This window comes from Oryzias latipes, chromosome 13 (genome assembly GCF_053564925.1).
Source record: "Oryzias latipes strain Hd-rR chromosome 13, Olatipes_Hd-rR_3.1".
Taxonomy (NCBI): Eukaryota; Metazoa; Chordata; class Actinopteri; order Beloniformes; family Adrianichthyidae; genus Oryzias; species Oryzias latipes.
In genome coordinates, this window is record NC_136249.1 from 2871009 (window position 1) to 2892818 (window position 21810).

A 21810-nucleotide genomic window follows, 5' to 3' on the forward strand; every position below is an offset into this window, starting at 1 on the left:
AAGTTGACATACATTTTGTAGCGTCAGCAATTCTGGGCCTTCAGACATAGTTTGGCCCTACTTTTCTATAAGGCCTCCAACAAATTGTGTTATTTTTTCTCTCCAGACACGTAGGTTTCTGTAGTGTAGTGGTTATCAGATTCGCCTAACACGCCAAAGGTCCCCAGCTCAAAACTGGGCAGAAACATTACTCTTTAGTGCAAAACAATAAAAGACCTTGTGGTGATATGACAATTTACATAATGCTACCAGATTCCTTTGCTCAAAACGTGACTACTAAAAATCCTGTGACGACAAGCGGTCAGCTAACAATGACGCAAAACAAATGTACGTCAATAGTATTGTACGTGAATAGTATTGTCCATCTATTCTAAGATGATAATACTCGTGATTATGCAACTAAATCATCATGTAAAGGCTAGAACACATGGGTCACATTCAAAAGAAAAGTCATTTGAACCTCATGATAAAATGGTAAACAGGTTAAATCAGCACAAATTTCACACAATGTTTCTCCCTGATTTTCTATAAACTATCCCTAAAGTTCCATGAGCAAATGTGCTAGCCATTAAGGTTTCTGTAGTGTAGTGTTTATCACATTCGTCTCACACACGAAAGGACCCCAGCTCGAACCTGGGCAGAAACAGGATTTTCCCTTCTTAAATTGAAGACGTCAGAAGATTCGACTTTTTTCTAACACTGCTCCTGTTCTAAAAAAAATTTCCTGATCATGTCTAACAAAACCGTTGTACCAACAAGCAGTAAGTCTTTCAGAGGCCAGTTAGCTCAGCTGGTTTAGAGCGTGGTGCTAATAACGCCAAGGTCGTGGGTTCAATCCCCATACTGGCCAAAGACTGTTTTTATGACAGCTGTGAAATGCCACAGTTGAGTTCCAATTCTGTCTTCATGCTGTCTACAGAATTCAGTGCTTGCTTAAAGACATTCACAATGGTTCAAGAGATTAAAAAACTAAGCCTGTTGTGTCTTTTGACAACAACACACAAAAGAAGAAATTTCCAAGTTGATCAAATCATTATAGGACTTCCTTGATGAGCATCACAAGCAAATGGTATTAGGACCGTCAGTCAAGACCCAAGTCATCAAATTGTTGTTTGGAGATTCTAATTCCTTGGGTACCTGAACCCATTTAATAGGTCACTCATTCATGTTGTAAACAAACTTATTAGTGTAAAGGTTGACATACATATTGTAGCGTCAGCAATTTTGGGCCTTCAGACATAGTTTGGCCCTACTTTTCTATAAGGCCTCCAACAAATTGTGTTATTTTTTCTCTCCAGACACGTAGGTTTCTGTAGTGTAGTGGTTATCACATTCGCCTAACACGCGAAAGGTCCCCAGCTCAAAACTGGGCAGAAACATTACTCTTTAGTGCAAAACAATAAAAGACCTTGTGGTGATATGACAATTTACATAATGCTACCAGATTCCTTTGCTCAAAACGTGACTACTAAAAATCCTGTGACGACAAGTGGTCAGCTAACAATGACGCAAAACAAATGTACGTGAATAGTATTGTCCATATATTCTAAGATGATAATACTCGTGATTATTCAACTAAATCATCATGTAAAGGCTAGAACACATGGTTCACATTCAAAAGAAGAGTAATTTGAACCTCATGATAAAATGGTAAACAGGTTAAATCAGCACAAATTTCACACAATGTTTCTCCCTGATTTTCTATAAACTATCCCTAAAGTTCCATGAGCAAATCTGGTACCCATTAAGGTTTCTGTAGTGTAGTGGTTATCACGTTCGTCTTACACACGAAAGGACCCCAGCTCGAATCTGGGCAGAAACAGGATTTTCCCTTCTTAAATTGAAGACGTCAGAAGATTCGACTTTTTTCTAACACCGCTCCTGTTCTAAAAGAAAAAGTTCCTGATCATGTCTAACAAAACCGTTGTACCAACAAGCAGTAAGTCTTTCAGAGGCCAGTTAGCTCAGTTGGTTTAGAGCGTGGTGCTAATAACGCCAAGGTCGTGGGTTCAATCCCCATACTGGCCAAAGACTGTTTTTATGACAGCTGTGAAATGCCACAGTTGAGTTCCAAGTCTGTCTTCATGCTGTCTACAGAATTCAGTGCTTGCTTAAAGACATTCACAATGGTTCAAGAGATTAAAAAACTAAGCCTGTTTTGTCTTTTGACAACAACACACAAAAGAAGAAATTTCCAAGTGGATAAATTCATTATAGGACTTCCTTGATGAGCATCACAAACAGATGGTATTAGGACCGTCAGTCAAGACCCAAGTCATCAAATTGTTGTTTGGAGATTCTAATTCCTTGGGTACCTGAACCCATTTAATAGGTCACTCATTCATGTTGTAAACAAACTTATTAGTGTAAAGGTTGACATACATTTTGTAGCGTCAGCAATTCTGGGCCTTCAGACATAGTTTGGCCCTACTTTTCTATAAGGCCTCCAACAAATTGTGTTATTTTTTCTCTCCAGACATGTAGGTTTCTGTAGTGTAGTGGTTATCACATTCGCCTAACACGCGAAAGGTCCCCAGCTCAAAACTGGGCAGAAACATTACTCTTTATTGCAAAACATTAAAAGACCTTGTGGTGATATGACAATTTACATAATGCTACCAGATTCCTTTGCTCAAAACGTGACTACTAAAAATCCTGTGACGACAAGCGGTCAGCTAACAATGACGGAAAACAAATGTACGTCAATAGTATTGTACGTGAATAGTATTGTCCATCTATTCTAAGATGATAATACTCGTGATTATGCAACTAAATCATCATGTAAAGGCTAGAACACATGGTTCACATTCAAAAGAAGAGTAATTTGAACCTCATGATAAAATGGTAAACAGGTTAAATCAGCACAAATTTCACACAATGTTTCTCCCTGATTTTCTATAAACTATCCCTAAAGTTCCATGAGCAAATCTGGTACCCATTAAGGTTTCTGTAGTGTAGTGGTTATCACGTTCGTCTTACACACGAAAGGACCCCAGCTCGAACCTGGGCAGAAACAGGATTTTCCCTTCTTAAATTGAAGACGTCAGAAGATTCGACTTTTTTCTAACACCGCTCCTGTTCTAAAAGAAAAAGTTCCTGATCATGTCTAACAAAACCGTTGTACCAACAAGCAGTAAGTCTTTCAGAGGCCAGTTAGCTCAGTTGGTTTAGAGCGTGGTGCTAATAACGCCAAGGTCGTGGGTTCAATCCCCATACTGGCCAAAGACTGTTTTTATGACAGCTGTGAAATGCCACAGTTGAGTTCCAAGTCTGTCTTCATGCTGTCTACAGAATTCAGTGCTTGCTTAAAGACATTCACAATGGTTCAAGAGATTAAAAAACTAAGCCTGTTTTGTCTTTTGACAACAACACACAAAAGAAGAAATTTCCAAGTGGATCAAATCATTATAGGACTTCCTTGATGAGCATCACAAACAGATGGTATTAGGACCGTCAGTCAAGACCCAAGTCATCAAATTGTTGTTTGGAGATTCTAATTCCTTGGGTACCTGAACCCATTTAATAGGTCACTCATTCATGTTGTAAACAAACTTATTAGTGTAAAGGTTGACATACATTTTGTAGCGTCAGCAATTCTGGGCCTTCAGACATAGTTTGGCCCTACTTTTCTATAAGGCCTCCAACAAATTGTGTTATTTTTTCTCTCCAGACATGTAGGTTTCTGTAGTGTAGTGGTTATCACATTCGCCTAACACGCGAAAGGTCCCCAGCTCAAAACTGGGCAGAAACATTACTCTTTATTGCAAAACATTAAAAGACCTTGTGGTGATATGACAATTTACATAATGCTACCAGATTCCTTTGCTCAAAACGTGACTACTAAAAATCCTGTGACGACAAGCGGTCAGCTAACAATGACGGAAAACAAATGTACGTCAATAGTATTGTACGTGAATAGTATTGTACATCTATTCTAAGATGATAATACTCGTGATTATGCAACTAAATCATCATGTAAAGGCTAGAACACATGGGTCACATTCAAAAGAAAAGTCATTTGAACCACATGATAAAATGGTAAACAGGTTAAGTCAGCACAAATTTCACACAATGTTTCTCCCTGATTTTCTATAAACTATCCCTAAAGTTCCATGAGCAAATCTGGTAGCCATTGTTTCTGTAGTGTAGTGGTTATCACGTTCGTCTTACACACGAAAGGACCCCAGCTCGAACCTGGGGAGAAACAGGATTTTCCCTTCTTAAATTGAAGACGTCAGAAGATTCGACTTTTTTCTAACACCGCTCCTGTTCTAAAAAAAAAAAAAGTTCCTGATCATGTCTAACAAAACCGTTGTACCAACAAGCAGTAAGTCTTTCAGAGGCCAGTTAGCTCAGCTGGTTTAGAGCGTGGTGCTAATAACGCCAAGGTCGTGGGTTCAATCCCCATACTGGCCAAAGACTGTTTTTATGACAGCTGTGAAATGCCACAGTTGAGTTCCAAGTCTGTCTTCATGCTGTCTACAGAATTCAGTGCTTGCTTAAAGACATTCACAATGGTTCAAGAGATTAAAAAACTAAGCCTGTTTTGTCTTTTGACAACAACACACAAAAGAAGAAATTTCCAAGTGGATCAAATCATTATAGGACTTCCTTGATGAGCATCACAAGCAGATGGTATTAGGACCGTCAGTCAAGACCCAAGTCATCAAATTGTTGTTTGGAGATTCTAATTCCTTGGGTACCTGAACCCATTTAATAGGTCACTCATTTATGTTGTAAACAAACTTATTAGTGTAAAGGTTGACATACATTTTGTAGCGTCAGCAATTCTGGGCCTTCAGACATAGTTTGGCCCTACTTTTCTATAAGGCCTCCAACAAATTGTGTTATTTTTTCTCTCCAGACATGTAGGTTTCTGTAGTGTAGTGGTTATCACATTCGCCTAACACGCGAAAGGTCCCCAGCTCAAAACTGGGCAGAAACATTACTCTTTAGTGCAAAACATTAAAAGACCTTGTGGTGATATGACAATTTACATAATGCTACCAGATTCCTTTGCTCAAAACGTGACTACTAAAAATCCTGTGACGACAAGCGGTCAGCTAACAATGACGCAAAACAAATGTACGTGAATAGTATTGTCCATCTATTCTAAGATTATAATACTCGTGATTATGCAACTAAATCATCATGTAAAGGCTAGAACACATGGGTCACATTCAAAAGAAGAGTAATTTGAACCTCATGATAAAATGGTAAACAGGTTAAGTCAGCACAAATTTCACACAATGTTTCTCCCTGATTTTCTATAAACTATCCCTAAAGTTCCATGAGCAAATCTGGTACCCATTAAGGTTTCTGTAGTGTAGTGGTTATCACGTTCGTCTTACACACGAAAGGACCCCAGCTCGAACCTGGGCAGAAACAGGATTTTCCCTTCTTAAATTGAAGACGTCAGAAGATTCAACTTTTTTCTAACACCGCTCCTGTTCTAAAAAAAAAAGTTCCTGATCATGTCTAACAAAACCGTTGTACCAACAAGCAGTAAGTCTTTTAGAGGCCAGTTAGCTCAGCTGGTTTAGAGCGTGGTGCTAATAACGCCAAGGTCGTGGGTTCAATCCCCATACTGGCCAAAGACTGTTTCTTATGACAGCTATGAAATGCCACAGTTAAGTTTCAAGTCTGTCTTCATGCTGTCTTCAGAAATCAGTGCTTGCTTAAAGACATTCACAATGGTTCAAGAGATTAAAAAACTAAGCCTGTTGTGTCTTTTGACAACAAACAAAAGAAGAAATTTTCAAGAGGATCAAATTATTATAGGACTTCCTTGATGAGCATCACAAGCAAATGGTATTAGGACCGTCAGTCAAGACCCAAGTCATCAAATTGTTGTTTGGAGATTCTAATTCCTTGGGTACCTGAACCCATTTAATAGGTCACTCATTCATGTTGTAAACAAACTTGTTAGTGTACAGGTTGACATACATTTTGTAGCGTCAGCAATTCTGGGCCTTCAGACATAGTTTGGCCCTACTTTTCTATAAGGCCTCCAACAAATTGTGTTTTTTTTTCTCTCCAGACACGTAGGTTTCTGTAGTGTAGTGGTTATCACGTTCGCCTAACACGCGAAAGGTCCCCAGCTCAAAACTGGGCAGAAACATTACTCTTTAGTGCAAAACAATAAAAGACTTTGTGGTGACATGACAATTTACATAATGCTACCAAATTCCTTTGCTCAAAACGTGACTACTAAAAATCCTGTGACGACAAGCGGTCAGCTAACAATGACGCAAAACAAATGTACGTGAATAGTATTGTCCATCTATTCTAAGATGATAATACTCGTGATTATGCAACTAAATCATCATGTAAAGGCTAGAACACATGGGTCACATTCAAAAGAAGAGTAATTTGAACCTCATGATAAAATGGTAAACAGGTTAAGTCAGCACAAATTTCACACAATGTTTCTCCCTGATTTTCTATAAACTATCCCTAAAGTTCCATGAGCAAATCTGGTAGCCATTAAGGTTTCTGTAGTGTACTGGTTATCACGTTCGTCTTACACACGAAAGGACCCCAGCTCGAACCTGGGCAGAAACAGGATTTTCCCTTCTTAAATTGAAGACGTCAGAAGATACGACTTTTTTCTAACACCGCTCCTGTTCTAAAAAATAAAAGTTCCTGATCATGTCTAACAAAACCGTTGTACCAACAAGCAGTAAGCCTTTCAGAGGCCAGTTAGCTCAGCTGGTTTAGAGCGTGGTGCTAATAACGCCAAGGTCGTGGGTTCAATCCCCATACTGGCCAAAGACTGTTTCTTATGACAGCTATGAAATGCCACAGTTGAGTTTCAAGTCTGTCTTCATGCTGTCTACAGAAATCAGTGCTTGCTTAAAGACATTCACAATGGTTCAAGAGATTAAAAAACTAAGCCTGTTGTGCCTTTTGACAACAAACAAAAGAAGAAATTTCCAAGAGGATCAAATTATTATAGGACTTCCTTGATGAGCATCACAAGCAAATGGTATTAGGACCGTCAGTCAAGACCCAAGTCATCAAATTGTTGTTTGGAGATTCTAATTTCTTGGGTACCTGAACCCATTTAATAGGTCACTCATTCATGTTGTAAACAAACTTGTTAGTGTACGGGTTGACATACATTTTGTAGCGTCAGCAATTCTGGGCCTTCAGACATAGTTTGGCCCTACTTTTCTATAAGGCCTCCAACAAATTGTGTTATTTTTCTCTCCAGCCACGTAGGTTTCTGTAGTGTAGTGGTTATCACATTCGCCTAACACGCGAAAGGTCCCCAGCTCAAAACTGGGCAGAAACATTACTCTTTAGTGCAAAACAATAAAAGACCTTGTGGTGATATGACAATTTACATAATGCTACCAGATTCCTTTGCTCAAAACGTGACTACTAAAAATCCTGTGACGACAAGCGGTCAGCTAACAATGACGCAAAACAAATGTACGTGAATAGTATTGTCCATCTATTCTAAGATGATAATACTCGTGATTATGCAACTAAATCATCATGTAAAGGCTAGAACACATGGGTCACATTCAAAAGAAGATTAATTTGAACCTCAAGATAAAATGGTAAAAAAGGTTAAGTCAGCACAAATTTCACACAATGTTTCTCCCTGATTTTCTATAAACTATCCCTAAAGTTCCATGAGCAAATCTGGTAGCCATTAAGGTTTCTGTAGTGTAGTGGTTATCACGTTCGTCTTACACACGAAAGGACCCCAGCTCGAACCTGGGCAGAAACAGGATTTTCCCTTCTTAAATTGAAGATGTCAGAAGATTCGACTTTTTTTCTAACACCGCTCCTGTTCTAAAAAAAAAAGTTCCTGATCATGTCTAACAAAACCGTTGTACCAACAAGCAGTAAGTCGTTCACAGGCCAGTTAGCTCAGCTGGTTTAGAGCGTGGTGCTAATAACGCCAAGGTCGTGGGTTCACTCCCCATACTGGCCAAAGACTGTTTCTTATGACAGCTATGAAATGCCACAGTTCAGTTTCAAGTCTGTCTTCATGCTGTCTACAGAAATCAGTGCTTGCTTAAAGACATTCACAATGGTTCAAGAGATTAAAAAACTAAGCCTGTTGTGTCTTTTGACAACAAACAAAAGAAGAAATTTCCAAGAGGATCAAATTATTATAGGACTTCCTTGATGAGCATCACAAGCAAATGGTATTAGGACCGTCAGTCAAGACCCAAGTCATCAAATTGTTGTTTGGAGATTCTAATTCCTTGGGTACCTGAACCCATTTAATAGGTCACTCATTCATGTTGTAAACTAACTTGTTAGTGTACAGGTTGACATACATTTTGTAGCGTCAGCAATTCTGGGCCTTCAGACATAGTTTGGCCCTACTTTTCTATAAGGCCTCCAACAAATTGTGTTATTTTTCTCTCCAGACACGTAGGTTTCTGTAGTGTAGTGGTTATCACATTCGCCTAACACGCGAAAGGTCCCCAGCTCAAAACTGGGCAGAAACATTACTCTTTAGTGCTAAACAATAAAAGACCTTGTGGTGATATGACAATTTACATAATGCTACCAGATTCCTTTGCTCAAAACGTGACTACTAAAAATCCTGTGACGACAAGCGGTCAGCTAACAATGACGCAAAACAAATGTACGTGAATAGTATTGTCCATCTATTCTAAGATGATAATACTCGTGATTATGCAACTAAATCATCATGTAAAGGCTAGAACACATGGGTCACATTCAAAAGAAGAGTAATTTGAACCTCATGATAAAATGGTAAACAGGTTAAGTCAGCACAAATTTCACACAATGTTTCTCCCTGATTTTCTATAAACTATCCCTAAAGTTCCATGAGCAAATCTGGTAGCCATTAAGGTTTCTGTAGTGTAGTGGTAATCACATTCGCCTAACATGCGAAAGGTCCCCAGCTCAAAACTGGGCAGAAACATTACTCTTTAGTGCTAAACAATAAAAGACCTTGTGGTGATATGACAATTTACATAATGCTACCAGATTCCTTTGCTCAAAACCTGACTACTAAAAGTCCTGTGACGACAAGCGGTCAGCTAACAATGACGCAAAACAAATGTACGTCAATAGTATTGTACGTGAATAGTATTGTACATCTATTCTAAGATGATAATACTCGTGATTATGCAACTAAATCATCATGTAAAGGCTAGAACACATGGGTCACATTCAAAAGAAAAGTCGTTTGAACCACATGATAAAATGGTAAACAGGTTAAGTCAGCACGAATTTCACACAATATTTCTCCCTGATTTTCTATAAACTATCCCTAAAGTTCCATGAGCAAATCTGGTAGCCATAAAGGTTTCAGTAGTGTAGTGGTTATCACGTTCGTCTTACACACGAAAGGACCCCAGCTCGAACCTGGGCAGAGACAGGATTTTCCCTTCTTAAATTGAAGACGTCAGAAGATTCGACTTTTTTCTAACACCGTTCCTGTTCTAAAAAAAAAAAAAGTTCCTGATCATGTCTAACAAAACCGTTGTACCAACAAGCAGTAAGTCTTTCAGAGGCCAGTTAGCTCAGCTGGTTTAGAGCGTGGTGCTAATAACGCCAAGGTCGTGGGTTCAATCCCCATACTGGCCAAAGACTGTTTCTTATGACAGCTATGAAATGCCACAGTTGAGTTTCAAGTCTGTCTTCATAATGTCTACAGAAATCAGTGCTTGCTTAAAGACATTGACAATGGTTCAAGAGATTAAAAAATTAAGCCTGTTGTGTCTTTTGACAACAAACAAAAGAAGAAATTTCCAAGAGGATCAAATTATTATAGGACTTCCTTGATGAGCATCACAAGCAAATGGTATTAGGACCGTCAGTCAAGACCCAAGTCATCAAATTGTTGTTTGGAGATTCTAATTCCTTGGGTACCTGAACCCATTTAATAGGTCACTCATTCATGTTGTAAACAAACTTGTTAGTGTACAGGTTGACATACATTTTGTAGCGTCAGCAATTCTGGGCCTTCAGACATAGTTTGGCCCTACTTTTCTATAAGGCCTCCAACAAATTGTGTTTTTTTTTTCTCTCCAGACACGTAGGTTTCTGTAGTGTAGTGGTTATCACATTCGCCTAACACGCGAAAGGTCCCCAGCTCAAAACTGGGCAGAAACATTACTCTTTAGTGCAAAACAATAAAAGACCTTGTAGTGACATGACAATTTACATAATGCTACCAGATTCCTTTGCTCAAAACGTGACTACCAAAAATCCTGTGACGACAAGCGGTCAGCTAACAATGACGCAAAACAAATGTACGTGAATAGTATTGTCCATCTATTCTAAGATGATAATACTCGTGATTATGCAACTAAATCATCATGTAAAGGCTAGAACACATGGGTCACATTCAAAAGAAGAGTAATTTGAACCTCATGATAAAATGGTAAACAGGTTAAGTCAGCACAAATTTCACACAATGTTTCTCCCTGATTTTCTATAAACTATCCCTAAAGTTCCATGAGCAAATCTGGTAGCCATTAAGGTTTCTGTAGTGTAGTGGTTATCACGTTCGTCTTACACACGAAAGGACCCCAGCTCGAACCTGGGCAGAAACAGGATTTTCCCTTCTTAAATTGAAGACGTCAGAAGATTCGACTTTTTTCTAACACCGCTCCTGTTCTAAAAAAAACAGTTCCTGATCATGTCTAACAAAACCGTTGTACCAACAGGCAGTAAGTCTTTCAGAGGCCAGTTAGCTCAGCGGGTTTAGAGCGTGGTGCTAATAACGCCAAGGTCGTGGGTTCAATCCCCATACTGGCCAAAGACTGTTTTTATGACAGCTGTGAAATGCCACAGTTGAGTTTCAAGTCTGTCTTCATGCTGTCTACAGAAATCAGTGCTTGCTTAAAGACATTCACAATGGTTCAAGAGATTAAAAAACTAAGCCTGTTGTGCCTTTTGACAACAAACAAAAGAAGAAATTTCCAAGAGGATCAAATTATTATAGGACTTCCTTGATGAGCATCACAAGCAAATGGTATTAGGACCGTCAGTCAAGACCCAAGTCATCAAATTGTTGTTTGGAGATTCTAATTCCTTGGGTACCTGAACCCATTTAATAGGTCACTCATTCATGTTGTAAACAAACTTGTTAGTGTACAGGTTGACATACATTTTGTAGCGTCAGCAATTCTGGGCCTTCAGACATAGTTTGGCAGTACTTTTCTATAAGGCCTCCAACAAATTGTGTTTTTTTTTTCTCTCCAGACACGTAGGTTTCTGTAGTGTAGTGGTTATCACATTCGCCTAACACGCGAAAGGTCCCCAGCTCAAAACTGTGCAGAAACATTACTCATTAGTAAAAGACAATAAAAGACCTTGTAGTGACATGACAATTTACATAATGCTACCAGATTCCTTTGCTCAAAACGTGACTACTAAAAATCCTGTGATGACAAGCGGTCAGCTAACAATGACGCAAAACAAATGTACGTGAATAGTATTGTCCATCTATTCTAAGATGATAATACTCGTGATTATGCAACTAAATCATCATGTAAAGGCTAGAACACATGGTTCACATTCAAAAGAAGAGTAATTTGAACCTCATGATAAAATGGTAAACAGGTTAAATCAGCACAAATTTCACACAATGTTTCTCCCTGATTTTCTATAAACTATCCCTAAAGTTCCATGAGCATATCTGGTGGCCATTAAGGTTTCTGTAGTGTAGTGGTTATCACGTTCGTCTTACACACGAAAGGACCCCAGCTCGAACCTGGGCAGAAACAGGATTTTCCCTTCTTAAATTGAAGACGTCAGAAGATTCGACTTTTTTCTAACACCGCTCCTGTTCTAAAAAAAGTTCCTGATCATGTGTCTACCAAAACCGTTGTACCAACAAAAAGTGAAACTTTCTAAGGCCAGTTAGCTCAGCTGGTTTAGAGCATGGTGCTAATAACGCCAAGGTCGTGGGTTCAATCCCCATACTGGCCAAAGACTGTTTTTATGACAGCTGTGAAATGCCACAGTTGAGTTCCAAGTCTGTCTTCATGCTGTCTACAGAATTCAGTGCTTGATTAAAGACATTCACAATGGTTCAAGAGATTAAAAAACTAAGCCTGTTTTGTCTTTTGACAACAACACACAAAAGAAGCAATTTCCAAGTGGATCAAATCATTATAGGACTTCCTTGATGAGCATCACAAGCAAATGGTATTAGGACCGTCAGTCAAGACCCAAGTCATCAAATTGTTGTTTGGAGATTCTAATTCCTTGGGTACCTGAACCCATTTAATAGGTCACTCATTCATGTTGTAAACAAACTTATTAGTGTAAAGGTTGACATACATTTTGTAGCGTCAGCAATTCTGGGCCTTCAGACATGGTTTGGCCCTACTTTACTATAAGGCCTCCAACAAATTGTGTTATTTTTTCTCTCCAGACATGTAGGTTTCTGTAGTGTAGTGGTTATCACATTCGCCTAACATGCGAAAGGTCCCGAGCTCAAAACTGGGCAGAAACATTACTCTTTAGTGCAAAACAATAAAAGACCTTGTGGTGATATGACAATTTACATAATGCTACCAGATTCCTTTGCTCAAAACGTGACTACTAAAAATCCTGTGACGACAAGCGGTCAGCTAACAATGACGCAAAACAATTGTACGTCAATAGTATTGTACGTGAATAGTATTGTACATCTATTCTAAGATGATAATACTCGTGATTATGCAACTAAATCATCATGTAAAGGCTAGAACACATGGGTCACATTCAAAAGAAAAGTCATTTGAACCATATGATAAAATGGTAAACAGGTTAAGTCAGCACAAATTTCACACAATGTTTCTCCCTGATTTTCTATAAACTATCCCTAAAGTTCCATGAGCAAATCTGGTAGCCATAAAGGTTTCTGTAGTGTAGTGGTTATCACGTTCGTCTTACACACGAAAGGACCCCAGCTCGAACCTGGGCAGAAACAGGATTTTCCCTTCTTAAATTGAAGACGTCAGAAGATTCGACTTTTTTCTAACACCGCTCCTGTTCTAAAAAAAAAAAAGTTCCTGATCATGTCTAACAAAACCGTTGTACCAACAAGCAGTAAGTCTTTCAGACGCTAGTTAGCTCAGCTGGTTTAGAGCGTGGTGCTAATAACGCCAAGGTCGTGGGTTCAATCCCCATACTGGCCAAAGACTGTTTCTTATGACAGCTATGAAATGCCACAGTTGAGTTTCAAGTCTGTCTTCATGCTGTCTACAGAAATCAGTGCTTGCTTAAAGACATTCACAATGGTTCAAGAGATTAAAAAACTAAGCCTGTTGTGTCTTTTGACAACAACACACAAAAGAAAGAAATTTCCAAGAGGATCAAATTATTATAGGACTTCCTTGATGAGCATCACAAGCAAATGGTATTAGGACCGTCAGTCAAGACCCAAGTCATCAAATTGTTGTTTGGAGATTCTAATTCCTTGGGTACCTGAACCCATTTAATAGGTCACTCATTCATGTTGTAAACAAACTTGTTAGTGTACAGGTTGACATACATTTTGTAGCGTCAGCAATTTTGGGCCTTCAGACATAGTTTGGCCCTACTTTTCTATAAGGCCTCCAACAAATTGTGTTTTTTTTTTCTCTCCAGACACGTAGGTTTCTGTAGTGTAGTGGTTATCACATTCGCCTAACACGCGAAAGGTCCCCAGCTCAAAACTGGGCAGAAACATTAGTCTTTAGTGCAAAACAATAAAAGACCTTGTAGTGACATGACAATTTACATAATGCTACCAGATTCCTTTGCTCAAAACGTGACTACTAAAAATCCTGTGACGACAAGCGGTCAGCTAACAATGACGCAAAACAAATGTACGTGAATAGTATTGTCCATCTATTCTAAGATGATAATACTCGTGATTATGCAACTAAATCATCATGTAAAGGCTAGAACACATGGGTCACATTCAAAAGAAAAGTCGTTTGAACCACATGATAAAATGGTAAACAGGTTAAGTCAGCACAAATTTCACACAATGTTTCTCCCTGATTTTCTATAAACTATCCCTAAAGTTCCATGAGCAAATCTGGTAGCCATTAAGGTTTCTGTAGTGTAGTGGTTATCACGTTCGTCTTACACACGAAAGAACCCCAGCTCGAACCTGGGCAGAAACAGGATTTTCCCTTCTTAAATTGAAGACGTCAGAAGATTCGACTTTTTTCTAACACCGCTCCTGTTCTAAAAAAAAAAAGTTCCTGATCATGTCTAACAAAACCGTTGTACCAACAAGCAGTAAGTCTTTCAGAGGCCAGTTAGCTCAGCTGGTTTAGAGCGTGGTGCTAATAACGCCAAGGTCGTGGGTTCAATCCCCATACTGGCCAAAGACTGTTTTTATGACAGCTATGAAATGCCACAGTTGAGTTCCAAGTCTGTCTTCATGCTGTCTACAGAAATCAGTGCTTGCTTAAAGACATTCACAATGGTTCAAGAGATTAAAAAACTAAGCCTGTTGTGTCTTTTGACAACAAACAAAAGAAGAAATTTCCAAGTGGATCAAATTATTATAGGACTTCCTTGATGAGCATCACAAGCAAATGGTATTAGGACCGTCAGTCAAGACCCAAGTCATCAAATTGTTGTTTGGAGATTCTAATTCCTTGGGTACCTGAACCCATTTAATAGGTCACTCATTCATGTTGTAAACAAACTTATTAGTGTAAAGGTTGACATACATTTTGTAGCGTCAGCAATTCTGGGCCTTCAGACATAGTTTGGCAGTACTTTTCTATAAGGCCTCCAACAAATTGTGTTTTTTTTTTCTCTCCAGACATGTAGGTTTCTGTAGTGTAGTGGTTATCACATTCGCCTAACACGCGAAAGGTCCCCAGCTCAAAACTGGGCAGAAACATTACTCTTTAGTGCAAAACAATAAAAGACCTTGTGGTGATATGACAATTTACATAATGCTACCAGATTCCTTTGCTCAAAACGTGACTACTAAAAATCCTGTGACGACAAGCGGTCAGCTAACAATGACGCAAAACAAATGTACGTCAATAGTATTGTACGTGAATAGTATTGTACATCTATTCTAAGATGATAATACTCGTGATTATGCAACTAAATCATCATGTAAAGGCTAGAACACATGGGTCACATTCAAAAGAAAAGTCATTTGAACCACATGATAAAATGGTAAACAGGTTAAGTCAGCACAAATTTCACACAATGTTTCTCCCTGATTTTCTATAAACTATCCCTAAAGTTCCATTAGCAAATCTGGTAGCCATTAAGGTTTCTGTAGTGTAGTGGTTATCACGTTCGTCTTACACACGAAAGGACCCCAGCTCGAACCTGGGCAGAAACAGGATTTTCCCTTCTTAAATTGAAGACGTCAGAAGATTCGACTTTTTTCTAACACCGCTCCTGTTCTAAAAAAAAAAAAGTTCCTGATCATGTCTAACAAAACCGTTGTACCAACAAGCAGTGAGTCTTTCAGAGGCCAGTTAGCTCAGCTGGTTTAGAGCGTGGTGCTAATAACGCCAAGGTCGTGGGTTCAATCCCAATACTGGCCAAAGACTGTTTCTTATGACAGCTGCGAAATGCCACAGTTGAGTTCCAAGTCTGTCTTCATGCTGTCTACAGAATTCATTGCTTGCTTAAAGACATTCACAATGGTTCAAGAGATTAAAAAACTAAGCCTGTTTTCGCTTTTGACAACAACACACAAAAGAAGAAATTTCCAAGTGGATCAAATCATTATAGGACTTCCTTGATGAGCATCACAAGCAAATGGTATTAGGACCGTCAGTCAAGACCCAAGTCATCAAATTGTTGTTTGGAGATTCTAATTCCTTGGGTACCTGAACCCATTTAATAGGTCACTCATTCATGTTGTAAACAAACTTATTAGTGTAAAAGTTGACATACATTTTGTAGCGTCAGCAATTCTGGGCCTTCAGACATAGTTTGGCCCTACTTTTCTATAAGGCCTCCAACAAATTGTGTTATTTTTTCTCTCCAGACACGTAGGTTTCTGTAGTGTAGCGGTTATCACATTCGCCTAACACGCGAAAGGTCCCCAGCTCAAAACTGGGCAGAAACATTACTCCTTAGTGCAAAACAATAAAAGACCTTGTGGTGATATGACAATTTACATAATGCTACCAGATTCCTTTGCTCAAAACGTGACTACTAAAAATCCTGTGACGACAAGCGGTCAGCTAACAATGACGCAAAACAAATGTACGTGAATAGTATTGTCCACATATTCTAAGATGATAATACTCGTGATTATGCAACTAAATCATCATGTAAAGGCTAGAACACATGGGTCACATTCAAAAGAAAAGTCATTTGAACCTCATGATGAAATGGTAAGCAGGTTAAATCAGCACAAATTTCACACAATGTTTCTCCCTGATTTTCTATAAACTATCCCTAAAGTTCCATGAGCAAATGTGGTGGCCATTAAGGTTTCTGTAGTGTAGTGGTTATCAGGTTCGTCTCACACACGAAAGGACCCCAGCTCGAACCTGGGCAGAAACAGGATTTTCCCTTCTTAAATTGAAGACGTCAGAAGATTCGACTTTATTCTAACACCGCTCCTGTTCTAAAAAAAAAATGGTCCTGATCATGTCTAACAAAACCGTTGTACCAACAAGTAGTAAGTCTTTCAGAGGCCAGTTAGCTCAGCTGGTTTAGAGCGTGGTGCTAATAACGCCAAGGTCGTGGGTTCAATCCCCATACTGGCCAAAAACTGTTTTTATGACAGCTGTGAAATGCCACTGTTGAGTTCCAAGTCTGTCTTCATGCTGTCGACAGAATTCAGTGCTTGCTTAAAGACATTCACAATGGTTCAAGAGATTAAAAAACTAAGCCTGTTTTGTCTTTTGACAACAACACACAAAAGAAGAAATTTCCAAGTGGATCAAATCATTATAGGACTTCCTTGATGAGCATCACAAGCAAATGGTATTAGGACCATCAGTCAAGACCCAAGTCATCAAATTGTTGTTTGGAGATTCTAATTCCTTGGGTACCTGAACCCATTTAATAGGTCACTCATTCATGTTGTAAACAAACTTGTTAGTGTACAGGTTGACATACATTTTGTAGCGTCAGCAATTCTGGGCCTTCAGACATAGTTTGGCCCTACTTTTCTATAAGGCCTCCAACAAATTGTGTTTTTTTTTTCTCTCCAGACACGTAGGTTTCTGTAGTGTAGTGGTTATCACATTCGCCTAACACGCGAAAGGTCCCCAGCTCAAAACTGGGCAGAAACATTACTCTTTAGTGCAAAACAATAAAAGACCTTGTAGTGACATGACAATTTACATAATGCTACCAGATTCCTTTGCTCAAAACGTGACTACTAAAAATCCTGTGACGACAAGCGGTCAGCTAACAATGACGCAAAACAAATGTACGTGAATAGTATTGTCCATCTATTCTAAGATGATAATACTCGTGATTATGCAACTAAATCATCATGTAAAGGCTAGAACACATGGGTCAATTTCAAAAGAATAGTCGTTTGAACCACATGATAAAATGGTAAACAGGTTAAGTCAGCACAAATTTCACACGATGTTTCTCCCTGATTTTCTATAAACTATCCCTAAAGTTCCATGAGCAAATCTGGTAGCCATTAAGGTTTCTGTAGTGTAGTGGTTATCACGTTCGTCTTACACACGAAAGGACCCCAGCTCGAACCTGGGCAGAAACAGGATTTTCCCTTCTTAAATTGAAGACGTCAGAAGATTCGACTTTTTTCTAACACTGCTCCTGTTCTAAAAAAAAGTTCCTGATCATGTCTAACAAAACCGTTGTACCAACAAGCAGTAAGCCTTTCAGAGGCCAGTTAGCTCAGCTGGTTTAGAGCGTGGTGCTAATAACGCCAAGGTCGTGGGTTCAATCCCCATACTGGCCAAAGACTGTTTTTATGACAGCTATGAAATGCCACAGTTGAGTTCCAAGTCTGTCTTCATGCTGTCTACAGAAATCAGTGCTTGCTTAAAGACATTCACAATGGTTCAAGAGATTAAAAAACTAAGCCTGTTGTGTCTTTTGACAACAAACAAAAGAAGAAATTTCCAAGTGGATCAAATTATTATAGGACTTCCTTGATGAGCATCACAAGCAAATGGTATTAGGACCGTCAGTCAAGACCCAAGTCATCAAATTGTTGTTTGGAGATTCTAATTCCTTGGGTACCTGAACCCATTTAATAGGTCACTCATTCATGTTGTAAACAAACTTATTAGTGTAAAGGTTGACATACATTTTGTAGCGTCAGCAATTCTGGGCCTTCAGACATAGTTTGGCAGTACTTTTCTATAAGGCCTCCAACAAATTGTGTTTTTTTTTTCTCTCCAGACATGTAGGTTTCTGTAGTGTAGTGGTTATCACATTCGCCTAACACGCGAAAGGTCCCCAGCTCAAAACTGGGCAGAAACATTACTCTTTAGTGCAAAACAATAAAAGACCTTGTGGTGATATGACAATTTACATAATGCTACCAGATTCCTTTGCTCAAAACGTGACTACTAAAAATCCTGTGACGACAAGCGGTCAGCTAACAATGACGCAAAACAAATGTACGTCAATAGTATTGTACGTGAATAGTATTGTACATCTATTCTAAGATGATAATACTCGTGATTATGCAACTAAATCATCATGTAAAGGCTAGAACACATGGGTCACATTCAAAAGAAAAGTCATTTGAACCACATGATAAAATGGTAAACAGGTTAAGTCAGCACAAATTTCACACAATGTTTCTCCCTGATTTTCTATAAACTATCCCTAAAGTTCCATTAGCAAATCTGGTAGCCATTAAGGTTTCTGTAGTGTAGTGGTTATCACGTTCGTCTTACACACGAAAGGACCCCAGCTCGAACCTGGGCAGAAACAGGATTTTCCCTTCTTAAATTGAAGACGTCAGAAGATTCGACTTTTTTCTAACACCGCTCCTGTTCTAAAAAAAAAAAAGTTCCTGATCATGTCTAACAAAACCGTTGTACCAACAAGCAGTAAGTCTTTCAGAGGCCAGTTAGCTCAGCGGGTTTAGAGCGTGGTGCTAATAACGCCAAGGTCGTGGGTTCAATCCCCATACTGGCCAAAGACTGTTTTTATGACAGCTGTGAAATGCCACAGTTGAGTTTCAAGTCTGTCTTCATGCTGTCTACAGAAATCAGTGCTTGCTTAAAGACATTCACAATGGTTCAAGAGATTAAAAAACTAAGCCTGTTTTGTCTTTTGACAACAAACAAAAGAAGAAATTTCCAAGAGGATCAAATTATTATAGGACTTCCTTGATGAGCATCACAAGCAAATGGTATTAGGACCGTCAGTCAAGACCCAAGTCATCAAATTGTTGTTTGGAGATTCTAATTCCTTGGGTACCTGAACCCATTTAATAGGTCAATCATTCATGTTGTAAACAAACTTATTAGTGTACAGGTTGACATACATTTTGTAGCGTCAGCAATTTTGGGCCTTCAGACATAGTTTGGCCCTACTTTTCTATAAGGCCTCCAACAAATTGTGTTATTTTTTCTCTCCAGAGACGTAGGTTTCTGTAGTGTAGTGGTTATCACATTCGCCTAACACGCGAAAGGTCCCCAGCTCAAAACTGGGCAGAAACATTACTCTTTAGTGCAAAACAATAAAAGACCTTGTGGTGATATGACAATTTACATAATGCTACCAGATTCCTTTGCTCAAAACGTGACTACTAAAAATCCTGTGACGACAAGCGGTCAGCTAACAATGACGCAAAACAAATGTACGTGAATAGTATTGTCCATCTATTCTAAGATGATAATACACGTGATTATGCAACTAAATCATCATGTAAAGGCTAGAACACATGGGTCACATTCAAAAGAAGAGTCATTTGAACCTCATGATGAAATGGTAAGCAGGTTAAATCAGCACAAATTTCACACAATGTTTCTCCCTGATTTTCTATAAGCTATCCCTAAAGTTCCATGAGCATATCTGGTGGCCATTAAGGTTTCTGTAGTGTAGTGGTTATCACATTCGTCTTACACACGAAAGGACCCCAGCTCGAACCTGGGCAGAAGCAGGATTTTCCCTTCTTAAATTGAAGACGTCAGAAGATTTGACTTTTTTCTAACACCGTTCCTGTTCTAAAAAAAAGTTCCTGATCATGTCTAACAAAACCGTTGTACCAACAAGCAGTAAGTCTTTCACAGGCCAGTTAGCTCAGCTGGTTTAGAGCGTGGTGCTAATTACGCCAAGGTCGTGGGTTCAATCCCCATACTGGCCAAAGACTGTTTTTATGACAGCTGTGAAATGCCACAGTTGAGTTCCAAGTCTGTCTTCATGCTGTCTACAGAATTCAGTGCTTGCTTAAAGACATTCACAATGGTTCAAGAGATTAAAAAACTAAGCCTGTTTTGTCTTTTGACAACAACACACAAAGGAAGAAATTTCCAAGTGGATCAAATCATTATAGGACTTCCTTGATGAGCATCACAAGCAGATGGTATTAGGACCGTCAGTCAAGACCCAAGTCATCAAATTGTTGTTTGGAGATTCTAATTCCTTGGGTACCTGAACCCATTTAATAGGTCACTCATTTATGTTGTAAACAAACTTATTAGTGTAAAGGTTGACATACATTTTGTAGCGTCAGCAATTCTGGGCCTTTAGACATAGTTTGGCCCTACTTTTCTATAAGGCCTCCAACAAATTGTGTTATTTTTTCTCTCCAGACATGTAGGTTTCTGTAGTGTAGTGGTTATCACATTCGCCTAACACGCGAAAGGTCCCCAGCTCAAAACTGGGCAGAAACATTACTCTTTAGTGCAAAACAATAAAAGACCTTGTAGTGACATGACAATTTACATAATGCTACCAGATTCCTTTGCTCAAAACGTGACTACTAAAAATCCTGTGACGACAAGCGGTCAGCTAACAATGACGCAAAACAAATGTACGTGAATAGTATTGTCCATCTATTCTAAGATGATAATACTCGTGATTATGCAACTAAATCATCATGTAAAGGCTAGAACACATGGTTCACATTCAAAAGAAGAGTAATTTGAACCTCATGATAAAATGGTAAACAGGTTAAATCAGCACAAATTTCACACAATGTTTCTCCCTGATTTTCTATAAACTATCCCTAAAGTTCCATGAGCAAATGTGGTAGCCATTAAGGTTTCTGTAGTGTAGTGGTTATCACGTTCGTCTCACACACGAAAGGACCCCAGCTCGAACCTGGGCAGAAACAGGATTTTCCCTTCTTAAATTGAAGACGTCAGAAGATTCGACTTTTTTCTAACACTGCTCCTGTTCTAAAAAAAAGTTCCTGATCATGTCTAACAAAACCGTTGTACCAACAAGCAGTAAGTCTTTCAGAGGCCAGTTAGCTCAGTTGGTTTAGAGCGTGGTGCTAATAACGCCAAGGTCGTGGGTTCAATCCCCATACTGGCCAAAGACTGTTTTTATGACAGCTGTGAAATGCCACAGTTGAGTTCCAAGTCTGTCTTCATGCTGTCTACAGAATTCAGTGCTTGCTTAAAGACATTCACAATGGTTCAAGAGATTAAAAAACTAAGCCTGTTGTGTCTTTTGACAACAAACAAAAGAAGAAATTTCCAAGTGGATCAAATCATTATAGGACTTCCTTGATGAGCATCACAAGCAAATGGTATTAGGACCGTCAGTCAAGACCCAAGTCATCAAATTGTTGTTTGGAGATTCTAATTCCTTGGGTACCTGAACCCATTTAATAGGTCACTCATTCATGTTGTAAACAAACTTATTAGTGTAAAGGTTGACATACATATTGTAGCGTCAGCAATTTTGGGCCTTCAGACATAGTTTGGCCCTACT

The 21810-nt window shown here is 38.9% G+C and overlaps 1 protein-coding gene and 46 non-coding genes across 48 annotated transcripts in view; 46 read left to right on the forward strand and 1 right to left on the reverse strand.

Annotated features, from left to right (window-relative positions):
* gkup (glucuronokinase with putative uridyl pyrophosphorylase) overlaps positions 1 to 21810 on the reverse strand; it is a 344724-nt gene that overhangs the window by 192778 nt on the left and 130136 nt on the right. The window lies entirely within an intron of this gene.
* On the forward strand, positions 574 to 646 carry trnav-cac (transfer RNA valine (anticodon CAC)). The gene has a single exon. It is a non-coding gene; the product is annotated as a tRNA-Val (tRNA).
* trnai-aau (transfer RNA isoleucine (anticodon AAU)) lies at positions 776 to 850 on the forward strand. Its single transcript has one exon. It is a non-coding gene; the product is annotated as a tRNA-Ile (tRNA).
* Positions 1307 to 1379, forward strand: trnav-aac (transfer RNA valine (anticodon AAC)). Its single transcript has one exon. It is a non-coding gene; the product is annotated as a tRNA-Val (tRNA).
* trnav-uac (transfer RNA valine (anticodon UAC)) lies at positions 1750 to 1822 on the forward strand. Its single transcript has one exon. It is a non-coding gene; the product is annotated as a tRNA-Val (tRNA).
* On the forward strand, positions 1954 to 2028 carry trnai-aau (transfer RNA isoleucine (anticodon AAU)). Its single transcript has one exon. It is a non-coding gene; the product is annotated as a tRNA-Ile (tRNA).
* On the forward strand, positions 2485 to 2557 carry trnav-aac (transfer RNA valine (anticodon AAC)). Its single transcript has one exon. It is a non-coding gene; the product is annotated as a tRNA-Val (tRNA).
* trnav-uac (transfer RNA valine (anticodon UAC)) lies at positions 2944 to 3016 on the forward strand. The gene has a single exon. It is a non-coding gene; the product is annotated as a tRNA-Val (tRNA).
* Positions 3148 to 3222, forward strand: trnai-aau (transfer RNA isoleucine (anticodon AAU)). Its single transcript has one exon. It is a non-coding gene; the product is annotated as a tRNA-Ile (tRNA).
* trnav-aac (transfer RNA valine (anticodon AAC)) lies at positions 3679 to 3751 on the forward strand. The gene has a single exon. It is a non-coding gene; the product is annotated as a tRNA-Val (tRNA).
* trnav-uac (transfer RNA valine (anticodon UAC)) lies at positions 4135 to 4207 on the forward strand. Its single transcript has one exon. It is a non-coding gene; the product is annotated as a tRNA-Val (tRNA).
* Positions 4342 to 4416, forward strand: trnai-aau (transfer RNA isoleucine (anticodon AAU)). Its single transcript has one exon. It is a non-coding gene; the product is annotated as a tRNA-Ile (tRNA).
* On the forward strand, positions 4873 to 4945 carry trnav-aac (transfer RNA valine (anticodon AAC)). Its single transcript has one exon. It is a non-coding gene; the product is annotated as a tRNA-Val (tRNA).
* Positions 5316 to 5388, forward strand: trnav-uac (transfer RNA valine (anticodon UAC)). The gene has a single exon. It is a non-coding gene; the product is annotated as a tRNA-Val (tRNA).
* On the forward strand, positions 5520 to 5594 carry trnai-aau (transfer RNA isoleucine (anticodon AAU)). The gene has a single exon. It is a non-coding gene; the product is annotated as a tRNA-Ile (tRNA).
* Positions 6049 to 6121, forward strand: trnav-aac (transfer RNA valine (anticodon AAC)). The gene has a single exon. It is a non-coding gene; the product is annotated as a tRNA-Val (tRNA).
* Positions 6492 to 6564, forward strand: trnav-uac (transfer RNA valine (anticodon UAC)). Its single transcript has one exon. It is a non-coding gene; the product is annotated as a tRNA-Val (tRNA).
* On the forward strand, positions 6697 to 6771 carry trnai-aau (transfer RNA isoleucine (anticodon AAU)). The gene has a single exon. It is a non-coding gene; the product is annotated as a tRNA-Ile (tRNA).
* trnav-aac (transfer RNA valine (anticodon AAC)) lies at positions 7225 to 7297 on the forward strand. Its single transcript has one exon. It is a non-coding gene; the product is annotated as a tRNA-Val (tRNA).
* On the forward strand, positions 7669 to 7741 carry trnav-uac (transfer RNA valine (anticodon UAC)). Its single transcript has one exon. It is a non-coding gene; the product is annotated as a tRNA-Val (tRNA).
* Positions 8402 to 8474, forward strand: trnav-aac (transfer RNA valine (anticodon AAC)). Its single transcript has one exon. It is a non-coding gene; the product is annotated as a tRNA-Val (tRNA).
* trnav-aac (transfer RNA valine (anticodon AAC)) lies at positions 8845 to 8917 on the forward strand. The gene has a single exon. It is a non-coding gene; the product is annotated as a tRNA-Val (tRNA).
* Positions 9304 to 9376, forward strand: trnav-uac (transfer RNA valine (anticodon UAC)). Its single transcript has one exon. It is a non-coding gene; the product is annotated as a tRNA-Val (tRNA).
* trnai-aau (transfer RNA isoleucine (anticodon AAU)) lies at positions 9511 to 9585 on the forward strand. Its single transcript has one exon. It is a non-coding gene; the product is annotated as a tRNA-Ile (tRNA).
* On the forward strand, positions 10041 to 10113 carry trnav-aac (transfer RNA valine (anticodon AAC)). The gene has a single exon. It is a non-coding gene; the product is annotated as a tRNA-Val (tRNA).
* On the forward strand, positions 10484 to 10556 carry trnav-uac (transfer RNA valine (anticodon UAC)). The gene has a single exon. It is a non-coding gene; the product is annotated as a tRNA-Val (tRNA).
* trnav-uac (transfer RNA valine (anticodon UAC)) lies at positions 11660 to 11732 on the forward strand. Its single transcript has one exon. It is a non-coding gene; the product is annotated as a tRNA-Val (tRNA).
* trnai-aau (transfer RNA isoleucine (anticodon AAU)) lies at positions 11863 to 11937 on the forward strand. Its single transcript has one exon. It is a non-coding gene; the product is annotated as a tRNA-Ile (tRNA).
* Positions 12853 to 12925, forward strand: trnav-uac (transfer RNA valine (anticodon UAC)). Its single transcript has one exon. It is a non-coding gene; the product is annotated as a tRNA-Val (tRNA).
* On the forward strand, positions 13593 to 13665 carry trnav-aac (transfer RNA valine (anticodon AAC)). Its single transcript has one exon. It is a non-coding gene; the product is annotated as a tRNA-Val (tRNA).
* Positions 14036 to 14108, forward strand: trnav-uac (transfer RNA valine (anticodon UAC)). Its single transcript has one exon. It is a non-coding gene; the product is annotated as a tRNA-Val (tRNA).
* On the forward strand, positions 14241 to 14315 carry trnai-aau (transfer RNA isoleucine (anticodon AAU)). The gene has a single exon. It is a non-coding gene; the product is annotated as a tRNA-Ile (tRNA).
* Positions 14770 to 14842, forward strand: trnav-aac (transfer RNA valine (anticodon AAC)). Its single transcript has one exon. It is a non-coding gene; the product is annotated as a tRNA-Val (tRNA).
* Positions 15229 to 15301, forward strand: trnav-uac (transfer RNA valine (anticodon UAC)). The gene has a single exon. It is a non-coding gene; the product is annotated as a tRNA-Val (tRNA).
* On the forward strand, positions 15967 to 16039 carry trnav-aac (transfer RNA valine (anticodon AAC)). The gene has a single exon. It is a non-coding gene; the product is annotated as a tRNA-Val (tRNA).
* trnav-cac (transfer RNA valine (anticodon CAC)) lies at positions 16410 to 16482 on the forward strand. Its single transcript has one exon. It is a non-coding gene; the product is annotated as a tRNA-Val (tRNA).
* Positions 16615 to 16689, forward strand: trnai-aau (transfer RNA isoleucine (anticodon AAU)). The gene has a single exon. It is a non-coding gene; the product is annotated as a tRNA-Ile (tRNA).
* On the forward strand, positions 17147 to 17219 carry trnav-aac (transfer RNA valine (anticodon AAC)). Its single transcript has one exon. It is a non-coding gene; the product is annotated as a tRNA-Val (tRNA).
* Positions 17590 to 17662, forward strand: trnav-uac (transfer RNA valine (anticodon UAC)). Its single transcript has one exon. It is a non-coding gene; the product is annotated as a tRNA-Val (tRNA).
* Positions 17792 to 17866, forward strand: trnai-aau (transfer RNA isoleucine (anticodon AAU)). The gene has a single exon. It is a non-coding gene; the product is annotated as a tRNA-Ile (tRNA).
* Positions 18321 to 18393, forward strand: trnav-aac (transfer RNA valine (anticodon AAC)). Its single transcript has one exon. It is a non-coding gene; the product is annotated as a tRNA-Val (tRNA).
* trnav-uac (transfer RNA valine (anticodon UAC)) lies at positions 18780 to 18852 on the forward strand. The gene has a single exon. It is a non-coding gene; the product is annotated as a tRNA-Val (tRNA).
* Positions 19514 to 19586, forward strand: trnav-aac (transfer RNA valine (anticodon AAC)). The gene has a single exon. It is a non-coding gene; the product is annotated as a tRNA-Val (tRNA).
* Positions 19957 to 20029, forward strand: trnav-uac (transfer RNA valine (anticodon UAC)). Its single transcript has one exon. It is a non-coding gene; the product is annotated as a tRNA-Val (tRNA).
* Positions 20690 to 20762, forward strand: trnav-aac (transfer RNA valine (anticodon AAC)). Its single transcript has one exon. It is a non-coding gene; the product is annotated as a tRNA-Val (tRNA).
* trnav-cac (transfer RNA valine (anticodon CAC)) lies at positions 21133 to 21205 on the forward strand. Its single transcript has one exon. It is a non-coding gene; the product is annotated as a tRNA-Val (tRNA).
* trnai-aau (transfer RNA isoleucine (anticodon AAU)) lies at positions 21335 to 21409 on the forward strand. Its single transcript has one exon. It is a non-coding gene; the product is annotated as a tRNA-Ile (tRNA).